The sequence below is a fragment of the Talpa occidentalis genome, unplaced genomic scaffold, assembly GCF_014898055.3.
Source record: "Talpa occidentalis isolate TD23 unplaced genomic scaffold, MPIMG_talOcc4v2.1 talOcc4.9, whole genome shotgun sequence".
NCBI classification, from domain to species: domain Eukaryota; kingdom Metazoa; phylum Chordata; class Mammalia; order Eulipotyphla; family Talpidae; genus Talpa; species Talpa occidentalis.
The window spans coordinates 16,589,283-16,589,587 of record NW_023605305.1 but is presented as its reverse complement, the minus strand read 5'-3'; positions in this window follow the sequence as shown (position 1 = coordinate 16,589,587).

Sequence of the window (305 nt, the reverse complement as noted above, 5' to 3'; positions counted from 1 at the left end):
GCCCCAGCGCCCTCTGGCGGGCTGGAGGAGCGGAAGCGGCGCGTGGGGCCTCCCCGCCCCCAACGCCTCGAGATTGGGGCCTAGGAGGGTGGGGGCGGCTAGGGTCGTACCTTTAGGTTTTGGGTGGCAGCTCGGGAGACTAGCCTTAGCTTGAGAAACCCCACCAAAAGCGATTTCTTCGATGAAGAGACCTTTGAAGCAGGAGAGATTAAAATAAACCTAATTTCAGCTGCAAATGGCACCCCACCAGTCTCTGGAAGGAAACCCCAAAGCAGGGTCGCAGGGAAACTTCGTGGGGCCGAGGT